The sequence below is a fragment of the Triticum urartu genome, chromosome 2A (genome assembly GCF_056163025.1).
Source record: "Triticum urartu cultivar PI428250 chromosome 2A, HENAU_Tu73, whole genome shotgun sequence".
Taxonomy (NCBI): Eukaryota; Viridiplantae; Streptophyta; class Magnoliopsida; order Poales; family Poaceae; genus Triticum; species Triticum urartu.
In genome coordinates, this window is record NC_141874.1 from 384523482 (window position 1) to 384536097 (window position 12616).

The window sequence follows — 12616 nt, forward strand, 5'->3', positions numbered from 1 at the left end:
CAGTTCGTCGTGCCGAGACACCACGTGATGATCGGGTGTGATAAGCTCTACGTTCACATACAACGGGTGCAAGCCAGTTTTGCACACGCGGAATACTCGGGTTAAACTTGACGAGCCTAGCATATGCGGATATGGCCTCGGAACACTGGAGACCGAAAGGTCGAGCGTGAATCATATGTAGATATGATCAACATCGTGATGTTCACCATTGAAAACTACTCCATCTCACGTGATGATCGGACATGGTTTAGTTGATTTGGATCACGTGGTCATTTAGATGACAAGAGGGATGTCTATCTAAGTGGGAGTTCTTAAGTAATATGATTAATTGAACTTTAATTTATCATGAACTTAGTCCTGATAGTATTTGCATAACTATGTTGTAGATCAATAGCTCATGATGTAGCTCCCCGTTTTTTATATGTTCCTAAAGAAAAATAAGTTGAAAGATGTTATTAGCAATGAAGCGGACTAGCTCCGTGATCTGAGGATTATCCTCAATGTTGTACAGAAGAATTATGTCCTTGATGCACCGCTAGGTGACGGGCCTATTGCAGGAGCAGATGCAGACGTTATGAATGTTTTTGGCAGAGCTCGGTATGATGACTACTTGATAGTTTAGTGCACCATGCTTTACGGCTTAGAACCGGGACTTCAAAAATGTTTTGAACGCCACGGAGCATATAAGATGTTCCAAGTGTTGAAATTGGTATTTCATACTCATGCCCATGTCAAGAGGTATAAGACCACTGACAGTACTTTGCCTACAAGATGGAGGAGAATAGCTCAACTAGTGAGCATGTGCTCAGAATGTCTGAGTACTACAATCACTTGAATCAAGTGGGAGTTAATCTTCCAGATAAGATAGTGATTGAGAGAGTTCTATAGTCATTATCACCAAGTTATCAGAACTTCGTGATGAACTATAATATGCAAGGGATAACGGAAATGATTCCCAAGCTCTTCGTGATGCTGAAATCGACGAAGGTAGAAATCAAGAAAAGCATCAAGTGTTGATGGTTGACAAGACCACTAGTTTCAAGAAAAGGGCCAAGGGAAGAAGGGGACTTCAAGAAGAACAGCAAGCAAGTTGCTGCTCAAGCGAAGAAGCCTAAGTCTAGACCTAAGCCTGAGACTAAGTGCTTCTACTGCAAAGGGACTGGTCACTGGAAGCAGAACTGCCCCAAGTATTTGGCAGATAAGAAGGATGGCAAAGTGAACAAAGGTATATTTGATATACGTGTTATTGATGTGTACTTTACTATTGTTTATAGCAACCCCTCAGTATTTGATACTAGTTCAGTTGCTAAAGATTAGTAACTCGAAACGGGAGTTGTAGAATGAACAGAGACTAGTTAAGGGTGAAGTGACGATGTGTGTTGGAAGTGGTTCCAAGATTGATATGATCATCATCGCACACTCCCTATACTTTCGGGATTAGTATTGAACCTAAAATAAATGTTATTTGGTGTTTGCATTAAGCATGAATATGATTGGATCATGTTTATTGCAATACGGTTATTCATTTAAGTCAAAGAATAATTGTTGTTGTATTTACATGAATAAAACCTTCTATGGTCATACACTCAATATAAATGGTTTATTGAATCTTGATCATAGTGATACACATATTCATAATATTGAAGCCAAAATATGCAAAGTTAATAATGATAGTGCAACTTATTTGTGGCACTGTCGTTTAGGTCATAATGGTGTAAAGTGCATGAATAAACTCCATGCTGATGGGTTTTTGGAATCACTTGATGCTTGCGAACCATGCCTCATGGGCAAGATGACTAAGACTCCGTTCTTCGGAACAATGGAGCAAGCAACTGACTTAATGGAAATAATACATACTGATGTATGCGGTCCGATGAGTGTTGAGGCTCGTGACGGGTATCGTTATTTTCTGACCTTCACAAATGATTTGAGCAGATATGGGTATATCTACTTAATGAAACATAAGTCTGCAACATTTGAAAGGTTCAAAGAATTTCAGAGTGAAGTGGAAAATCATCGTGACAAGAAAATAAAGTTTCTACGATCTGATCACGGAGACGAATATTTGAGTTACGAGTTTGGTCTTCAATTAAAACAATGTGGAATAGTTTCACAAATTCATGCCACCTAGAACACCACAGCATAATGGTGTGTCCGAACATCATAACCGTACTTTATTGGATATAGTGCAATCTATGATGTCTCTTACTGATTTACCACTATCGTTTTTGGGGTTATGCATTAGAGACAACTACATTCACATTAAAAAAGGGCACCATCTAAATCCGTTGAGACGACACCGTATGAACTGTGGTTTAGCAAGAAACCTAAGCTATCATTTCTTAAAGTTTAGGGTTGTGATGCTTATGTGAAAAAGTTTTATACTAATAAGCACAAACCTAAATCAGAAAAGTGTGTCTTCATAGGATACCCAAAAGAAACTGTTGGGTACACCTTCTATCACAAATCCGAAAGGCAATATCTTTGTTGCTAAAGAGTGGATCCTTTCTAGAGAAGAAGTTTCTCTCGAAAGAAGTGAGTGGGAGGAATGTAGAACTTGATGAGGTAATTGTACCTTCTCCCGAATTGGAAAGTAGTTCATCACAGAAATCATTCTAGTGATCTCTACACCAATTAGTGAGGAAGCTAATGATGATGATCATGAAACTTCAGATCAAGTTACTACCAAACCTCGTAGGACAACTAGAGTATGGTCCGCACCAGAGTGGTACGGTAATCCTTTCTGGAAATCATGTTACTAGACCATGACGAACCTAAGAACTATGAGGAAGCGATGATGAGCCCAGATTTCGCGAAATGGCTTGAGGCCATGAAATCTGAGATGGGATCCATGTATGAGAACAAAGTATGGACTTTGATTGACTTGCCCGATGATCGGTGAGTCATTGAGAATAAATGGATCTTCAAGAGGAAGACGGACGCTGATAGTAGTGTTACTATCTACAAAGCTCGAATTGTCGCAAAAATGTTTTGGACAAGTTCAAGGTGTTGACTACGATGAGATTTTCTCACTCGTATCAATGCTTAAAAGTCTGTCCGAATCATGTTAGTAGTTGCCGCATTTTATGAAATCTGGCAAATGGATGTTAAAACTGCATTCCTTAATGGATTTCTTAAAGAAGAGTTGTATATGATGCAACCAGAAGGTTTTGTCGATCCTAAAGGTGCTAACAAAGTGAGCAAGCTCCAGCAATCCATCTATGGACTGGTGCAAGCATCTCGGAGTTGGAGTATATGCTTTGATAAAGTGATCAAAGCGGTTTTATACAAACTTGCGGTGAAGCCTGTATTTATAAGAAATTGAGTGGGAGCACTACAACATTTCTGATAGGTATATGTGAATGACATATTGTTGATCGGAAATAATGTAGAATTTTCTAGAAAGCATAAAGGAATGTTTGAAAGGAGTTTTTCAAAGAAAGACCTCGGTGAAGCTACTTACATATTGAGCATCAAGATCTATAGAGATAGATCAAGACACTTGATATATTTTCAGTGAGTACATACCTTGACAAGATTTTGAAGTAGTTCAAAATGGAACAGTCAAAGAAGGAGTTCTTGCCTGTCTTGCAAGGTGTGAAGTTGAGTAAAGACTCAAAACCCGACCACAACAGAAAATAGAAAGAGAATGAAAAGTCATTCCCTATGCCTCAGTCATAGGTTCTATGAAGTATGCTATGCTATTTACCAGTCCTATTGTATACCTTAGCATGATTCTGGCAAGGGAGTACAATAGTGATCTAGGAGTAGATCATTGGACAGCGGTTAAAATTATCCTTAGAGGACTAAGGAAATATTTCTCGGTTATGGAGGTGATAAAAGAGTTCATCGTAAAGAGTTACGTCGATGCAAGCTTTTTACATCGATCTAGATGACTCTAAGTCTTGATCTGGATACATATTGAAAGTGGGAGCAATTAGCTAGAGTAGCTCCGTGTAGAGCATTGTAGACATAGAAATTTGCAAAATACATAAGGATCTGAATGTTGCAGACTCGTAGACTAAACTTCTCTCACAAGAAAAACATGATCACTCTTTGGCTATTATTCACATAGCGATGTGAACTAGATTATTGACTCTAGTAAACCTTTTGCGTATTAGTCACATGGAGATGTGAACTAATCACATAAAGATGTGAACTAGATTATTGACTCTAGTGCAAGTGGGAGACTGAAGAAAATATGCCCTAGAAGCAATAATAAAGTTATTATTTATTTCCTTATATCATGATAAATGTTTATTATTCATGCTAGAATTGTATTAACCGGAAACTTAGTACATGTGTGAATACATAGACAAACAGAGTGTCACTAGTATGCCTCTACTTGACTAGCTCGTTGAATCAAAGATGGTTAAGTTTCCTAGCCATAGACATGAGTTGTTATTTGATTAATGGGATCACATCATTAGAGAATGATGTGATTGACTTGACCCATTCCGTTAGCTTAGCACGATGATCGTTACAGTTTCATTGCTACTACTTTCTTCCTGACTTATACATGTACCTCAGACTATGAGATTATGCAACTCCCGAATACCGGAGGAACACCTTGTGTGCTATCAAATGTCACAACATAACTGGGTGATTATAAAGATGCTCTACAGGCGTCTCCGATGGTGTTTGTTGAGTTGGCATAGATCGAGATTAGGATTTGTCACTCCGTGTATCAAAGAGGTATCTTTGGGCCCTCTCGGTAATGCACATCACTATAAGCCTTGCAAGCAATGTGACTAATGAGTTAGTTGTGGGATGATGCATTACTGAACGAGTAAAGAGACTTGCCGGTAACGAGATTGAACTAGGTATGATGATATCGACGATCGAATCTCGGGCAAGTAACATATCGATGACAAAGGGAACAACGTATGTTGTTATGTGGTTTGACCGATAAAGATCTTCGTAGAATATGTAGGAGCCAATATGAGCATCCAGGTTCCGCTATTGGTTATTGACCGGAGACGTGTCTCGGTCATGTCTACATAATTCTCGAACCCGTAGGGTCCGCACGCTTAGCGTTCTGTGACGATTTATATTATGAGTTATGTGATTTGATGACCGAAGCTTGTTCGGAGTCCCGGATGAGATCAGGGACATGATGAGGATTCTCGAAATGATCGAGCCATAAAGATCGATATATTGAAAGACTATATTCGGACATCGGAAAGGTTCCGAGTGATCCGGGTATTTTTTGGAGTACCGGGGGAGTTACGAGAATACGGGAGTACATATGGGCCTTAGTGGGCTTTAAGGGAAAAAGAGGACAAGCCACGAGGGTTGGCCATGCGCCCCCCATGGGCCTAGTCCAAATTGGACTAGGGGAGGGGTTGCGCCCCCTCTTTCCCTCTCCTCCCCCTCTCCTTCCTTTCCCCTCCTAGTAGGACTAGGAAAGGAGGAATCCTACTCCTACTAGGAGGAGGATTCCTCCCCCCTTTGGCGCGCCTAGAGAGGCCGACCGACCTCCCCTCCCTCCTTTATATACGTGGGGAGGGAAGCACCCTAGAAGACACACAAGTTGATCAGTTGATCTTTTAGCCGTGTGCGGTGCCCCCCTCCACCATATTCCACCTCGGTCATATCGTAGCGGTGCTTAGGCGAAGCCTTGCGTCCGTAGCATTATCATCACCATCATCACGCCGTCGTGCTGACGGAACTCTTCCTCGAAGCTTTGCTGGTTCAGAGTTCATGGGACGTCACCGAGCTGAACGTGTGCTGAACTCGGAGGTGTCGTACGTTCGGTACTTGGATCGGTTGGATCGTGAAGACGTACAACTACATCAACCGCGTTCTCATAACGCTTCCGCTTACGGTCTACGAGGGTACGTGGACGATACTCTTCCCTCTCGTTGCTATGCATCACCATGATCTTGCGTGTGCATAGGATTTTTTTGAAATTACTACGTTCCCCAACAAAAGTGAATGATCATATATGAGAGATAAGTAATAGCATCATTCAAGCACAAGCATTAAGGTATGATATGATCAAACACATGATCAAACAAGTATCTCACACACATAAAGTGTCATCCAAGCAAGCACACAAATAAGTATCAAATAAGCAGCAAATAAGGCAAAAAAAGAAGCAATCTCTCTCTCTCTTGAAGCCTATAATCTATACACTTTCTCCCCCTTAGGCAACAAGTTACCAAAAAGCTCGAAAATGCAAAGTGCTATGCGTATCTCTAGGCTTGATCTTCGGGAGGAGGCGTTGAGAGGACTCCAAGGACGAATGCATCGGTTGAAGTTGTTGGAGGTGGTGGAGTGGCAACTGGAGGTGCTATTGATGCTGTGGCTGCAGGTGCTGATGTAGTCGCTCTTGTGTTAGTCACTGGCACTGCAGCGGATCTCTGTCCCCTAGGCACTCTCTGAAAGGCATTTGTTGTAGCTTGCCCTTTCCTCTCCCCAGCTTCTTCCTGGAGCTGCTCAACTATTATCTGCATCTCTGTCACCTTCAAGTCAAGATCATAGAACTTTGTTTCAATGATCCTCTCCAGGCTTTCTTGGTTTTGAGTCAGGGTGGCCATTCCCTTCTCAATCCTCAAGGTGGCTTGAATCAGATATCCAAATTGATCTTGCTTTGACTTGAGAAACACTTGAGAAGCATCTTCAGCACTTGGCATCTTTGCTGCCTTCTCAGCTTTAGCTTTCTCCCTCTTCTCTTGAGCCTCTACAGAAGTAGGATCTTCAGCATTCATGACAACCGTGTTGTCCTCAAAATCAGGCATCAAGGGAAGATGTTTCTTATCTAACAAGTATGTGCATGTGCCCATCTTGGAGTTGATGAGCATCTGGATGTGTGGAGCATACCCACATGACCTCTTCTGATTTGCAGTTGTCCTCTTGATTGTCTCAACAATCAGACTCATCACTTTGAACTTTTGGGGCACATCAAACAACTACAACAAGTTTATGGAATGGCCTCTGATCATCCTATGATCGCCTGACTTGGGCAACAAGGTGTGCCTCAAGATAGTGTTGATGGTGGTCAGACCAGACAACAGATAGTACACAGAGCCCGTCTTGTGAGTCTCCAAGGCTTTGTCAGGAATCTCCCTGTACATGTTTGCCATGGAGTTGTGATCTTTCTTCTTCTTGGCATATACATCTATGTCATCCTCATGCTCTGCATGGGCATTGATCATCTTGGCCCATTCAGCAACTGTTGATTGGTACCTGGTACCCTCAGACATCCAGACAATTCTGCCACCATGATAGAAATGTGATGTGGAGTAGAATTGCATGATGAGTTCATCATTCCACTTGGTCAACTTCTGACCCACAAATTTGTCCACTCCACATAGTCTGAAGCTCTCATGCACTCCTGGGGAGTGGTCTTCATTGTTGTCAATAAACTTCCAATTAACCCACTTCATATTACAGATAATGGGCTTCTTATCTAGCAGAATAGTCTCATAGAAGTCCTGCTGCTCCCTGGTGTGAAACCTGTAATCCACGGCAGTCCTTCTCCTCACAGCATATGGATCAGATTCTCTCCATAGTCCGAGACCTGCATCCTTTCTGATCTTCATATTCTCTACCACTGGATGGTTGTCATCATGGTCAGGGATCTTTGGCTTGAGCTTCCTAAGCACTTGGGCTTCAACTTCTTCTTCTTCAACTTCAGTCTCAGGCACTGGGGCCTTGTTATTCTCAGAAACCGGTATATTCCTTGTGCTCCTCTTTGGTGCAGTCTTGGGGGCAGGAGCAGAAGCTTTGGGGGCAGTCTTGGGCTTAGAAGGGGCAGCCCCAGACTTGATGGCATCCCCCATCAAATTTTGAGCTTTGGGTGCTGGTGCAGCATCCTCTTCTTCCTCTTCCTCTTCATCCTCAGTTGGGTCTTCCATCATAGAGGATCTCCCAATGACTTTGGCCATGGTCTTCTTGACCCTTTCCTTTCTCTTCTTGCCCTCACCAACAGCCTCATCAGCAGTTGATTTGGAAGTCTCAAGTGTGGAGGCTCTGGCCTTAGAAGTGGGCACTCTCTTTGCAATAGCCTTCTTATGCATACCAGGCTTTGTAGATGCAGTTGCGTCAAACTATTTCTTGACAACCCTTTTCTTGGAGCTGACCTCCTCCTCAGCAGCTACATAGTCTTCATCTTCAGACTCGGAATTTCCCTTCCTCCTCTGCCTAGTAGCAGCCTTAGGCAGGTTGCTAGGAGTACTTCTGCTGCCATCATCATAACTGTCAGACGGACTAGTGCCATCACTCAGATTCACCTGCTCTTCTGACATGTTCTGGCTATCACTATGATCAGACATTCTGGCACTGCAAGCTGACAGCTGTCCCTGTGAATAGTTATATATGAGATAGAGTGGATGAGCATCACAAAGTGCAAAGGTTTTGCAAAACAAATGAGTCAAAATTTTAGTTTTATTTTTCCACATAAAGCATTTCGGAGCTACCGATTTGTTGAACTCGGTGACAGCGAAGCAAATTTTGGAGTCTAAACTAGTGGACTCGGTCAGACCAAGACACAGTTCGGTGATACGTCTCCAACGTATCTATAATTTTTGATTGTTCCATGCTGTTATATTATCAATCTTGGATGTTTTATAATCATTTCATAGTCATTTTATATCATTTTTGGTACTTACCTATTGACATAGTGCCAAGTGCCAATTCCTGTTTTTTCCGTGTTTTTTACATCACAGAAAATCAATATTAGACGGAGTCCAAATGCCATGAAACTTTACGTAGAACCAAAAGGAACACAACGGGCCCTGGCTGCGCCTGTGGGGTGCCCCGAGGGGGGGACAACCCACCAGGGCACGCCCTGGTGGATTGTGCCCACCCCGGGTGCCCCCCAGACCGCCTCTTTGCTCTATAAATACCCCAAAAATCCCAGAACCCTAGGGAAGTCGACGGAATATTCATCTAGCCGCCGCAGAGTCCAGAACCACCAGATCCAATCTAGACACCATCTCGGATGGGGTTCACCACCTCCATTGGTGCCTCTCCGATGATGTGTGAGTAGTTCTTTCTAGACCTTCGGGTCTGTAGTTAGTAGCTAGATGGCTTCATCTCTCTCTCTCTCTCTCTCTTGATTCTCAATATAATGGTCTCTTGGAGATCCATATGATGTAACTCTTTTGTGGTGTGTTTGTTGGGATCCGATGAACTTTGAGTTTATGATCAGATCTATATTTTTATATCCATGAAAGTTATTTGAGTTTCTTTGATCTCTTATATGCATGATTGCTTATAGCCTCGTATTTCTTCTCCGGTATTTGGGTTTTGTTTGGCCAACTTGATCTATTTATCTTGCAATGGGAAGAGGTGCTTTGTAGTGGGTTCGATCTTATGGTGCTTGATCCCAGTGACAGAAAGGGAAATGACACGTATGTATCGTTGCTACTAAGGATAAAACAATGAGGTCTATCTCTACATAGATAGATCTTGTCTACATCATGTCATCGTTCTTATTGCATTACTCCGTTTCTCCATGAACTTAATACACTAGATGCATGCTGGATAGCGGTCGATGTGTGGAGTAATAGTAGTAGATGCAGGCAGTAGTCGATCTACTAATCTTGGACGTGATGCCTATATAATGATCATTGCCTGGATATCGTCATAATTATTTGAGGTTCTATCAATTGCCCAACAGTAAGTTGTTTACCCACCATTCGCTATTTTTCTCGAGAGAAGCCACTAGTGAAACCTACGGCCCCCGGGTCTTCTTTCTCATATATTTGCCTTTGCGAACTATTTTTATTTGCTTTTATTTTCAGATCTATTAAACCAAAAACCCCAAAAAACTTTGCTACAATTTATTCTTATTTATTTATTTGGCGTTCGATCTATCAATCTACTACAAATTTATCTCACGTCCGTTTGCCTATCTTGAGGCGCCGTACCCCAAAAGGGATTGACAACCCATTTAACACGTCGGGTTGCGAGGATTTGTTATCTGTGCGCAGGGGCTGTTTACATTGTGTTGCTTGGTTCTCCTATTGGTTCGATAACCTTGGTTTCATATCTGAGGGGAATACCTACCGCTGTTGTGCTACATCATCCCTTCCTCTTTGGGTAAATACCGACGTAGCTTCAAGCGACATCAAAAGGAATTTCTGGCTCCGTTGCCGGGGAGGCTTCAACATATACCAGGTTCCTAATCACAAATCTCATCTCCTTGCAATTTACATTATTTGTCATTTGCCTCTCATTTTCCTCTCCCCCACTTCACAAATATTTGCCATTTTATTCGCCTCTCTTTTCCGATCGCCTTTTTCTTGTCAGATCTGTTCTTTGCAATCATCAGTGATTTAGGTATGGCACCAACAGATGATGGCCTAACTCCTAATATAGGACGTACGGGCAATATGTATGCTAAAACTTTTATCTTGGGGCAAGGGAATGTTATGGGAAAAGAATGTATCCAAGAATTTTTCAATTGTGTTGGGAAGCTAAGTCTTGATGCTCCTATACTTAAAACTACTAGATCTTATGCGGGTGTTATTTCAGCACTAGTTCTGAAACTTGAAAGTAAATTTATTTTTACCCATCCTACCTTGCAAAGATTTTTTTGAGCACCCCGTTATAAAGAATCCTAAGGTTGAAAAGTTGGCCACTCTCGTTCTTATGAATGAGTTCGACTACATAATTCGGGAAGCTAGGGAAATCTTCGACTTTTATGGTATGAATCGTGAAAAACCTGTGATAGATGAAATTCTTTACAATAGTGACTATGCTTTAAGAAATTTGCTTGGGGACAATAAAATCTTTGAAGGGAATCTTAAAAAGGAAGTCCCAGTTTTAGATATAATCCAACAGGTTTTCAATAATGTTAATCAACATTATTCTTGGATTGTTGCGGGTAATCAAAAGGGTTATGATGAACACCAACTTAGGAACGCTAAGGTTTCCATGGATAATATGTTTTATGTTGTGTTCACAAAACCCCATGATGGAAATACCTCTAAGAAAGTTAAGAACAAGGATGACAAAATTTAGATCCTTGCTTTATGCCTAGCTAAGGGCATAAAACTATAGCGCTTGTTGGGAGGCAACCCAATGAATAAATTTTATTTTTGCTTTTTTGCTTTCTGTTTTTGTGTGTTAGCAAAATTATGCTACTGTTATGAATTTTTTTATGTTTTAATTAGTGTTTATGCCAAGTAAAGCCTTTAGGGTCTTCTTGGGTGATAGTTGTTTGATCTTGCTGAAAAAAACAGAAACATTTACGCTCACGAAATTAATTTTCATTTTTTACAGGAGAGCAATAAAATACCCATTCCACTTGCAGTGGATCAATATACAAATTTCTCAGGCCGTCCTAATGTTTCAGAATTTTTGGAGTAACAGAAGTATTCGAAATAGTCAGATTGCTACAGACTGTTCTATTTTGACAGATTCTGTTTTCTTTGTGTTGTGTGCTTATTTTGATGGCTATATGGTTTTCTTTGATGATTTTTTGCCATAGAAAAGTTGGAATACAGTAGATATAATACAAAAACAAAATATGAATTGGTTTGATGCAATACTTATAGTAGTGATTTATTATTCTTATACTAACGGATCTCATGAAGGTTTTGTTGAGTTTTGTGTGATTGAAGTTTTCAAGTTTTGGGTTATCTTACGTGGATGAAGGAAGGATGGAAGAGCCTAAGCTTGGGGATGCCCCGACATCCCAAGCTATTATCCAAAAATGAGAAACCAACTAAGCTTGGGGATGCCCCCGAGTGGCATCCCCGCTTTCTTCCAACGATCATCGGTATTTTACTTGAAACTATATTTTTATTCATCGCATGATATGTGTTTTGCTTGGAGCGTCTTGCATGATATGAGTCTTTGCTTGTTTTATTTTGTGTTTTAAGTCATTTATCCTTGCTGGACACACCTATTTGAGAGAGCCAAAATTATGTCATGACTTGTTAAAATTGCTCTCTATGCTTCACTTAAATTTTTATGAGCAATGGACTTGCTCTAGTGCTTCACTTGTATCTTTTTGAGCACGGTGTGCTTTAGTATTTTTGAATAAATTCTCTCTTGATTCACTTAGATTTATTTGAGATTTAGTAAAATTTTCAAGAAATTCTCTCTTGCTTCACTTAAATTAATTTTAGAGAAAGAAAAATTTATTATGCTCATGATCTTCACTTATATTTGTTGGAGCTTGTCAAAAGCAACACATGAAAATTAGTCCCAAAGTGATAGATATCCAAGAAGGATATAATAAAAACTTTCATGAAGATCATTGGACAAAATAAACTTGATTCTTAGTAATAGTTTTGAGATATGATGATGTGATATGTGAGTTATGTTGGTGAGTAATTATGCTTTAGTAAGAATATTGGTGTTAAGGTCTGTGATTCCCTATGCAAGTATGAAAGTCAATAGTCATGCAATGAAATTACATCCTACTTGTGCTGCATTATTCGGTGTTATTTATGCTTAATTCTTGCTTATGAGATTATCTGTTTCTTAGTTGGTCGCTTCCCAATCTTTTGCTAGCCTTCATTTTGCACTAATTATGATCACTACTTGTGCATCCAAAACCTTTAACCCAGTTTTGCCACGTGAGTCCACTATATCTACCTATATGCGGTATTCTTTTGCCGTTCTAAGCAAATTTGCATGTGCCATCTCTAAATTT